Source organism: Trachymyrmex cornetzi, unplaced genomic scaffold (assembly GCF_001594075.2).
Source record: "Trachymyrmex cornetzi isolate Tcor2-1 unplaced genomic scaffold, Tcor1.1 scaffold1925, whole genome shotgun sequence".
Taxonomy (NCBI): Eukaryota; Metazoa; Arthropoda; class Insecta; order Hymenoptera; family Formicidae; genus Trachymyrmex; species Trachymyrmex cornetzi.
This window is the reverse complement of record NW_017296556.1, coordinates 11716-12093: the sequence shown is the minus strand read 5'-3', so window position 1 is coordinate 12093 and position 378 is coordinate 11716.

Below are 378 nucleotides of genomic sequence, written 5' to 3'. Positions count from 1 at the left end.
AAAGCTCTCGGTAAAGATTATAAAGGTCGCGAGCCAAAAGACAAGACTACGAAAAAGGACCAAAAAAAGAGACTAAGAAAAAAAGACAAGACAAGACAAGACAAGACAGGACAAGACGCTCAGGACCGCGGAACCGTGATTTATATAGCGGTTTTTCCTAATTAGTGGGGTCTTCAGGACCGCGGAACCGTGGTTTATATAGCGGTTTTTCCTAATTAGTGGGGTTCAAATTTAGGTAGTGGAATGACTTTCGGGATTTTGGATTGGTCGAGATTATGGGAGGAAAGAAGTCGGTTGGTATAAACAAGTGTCATCTTAGTTTATGACTTTCTTAAATTTATGGGAAAATGCACGTGCACCGATTAAGACGAGCGCACG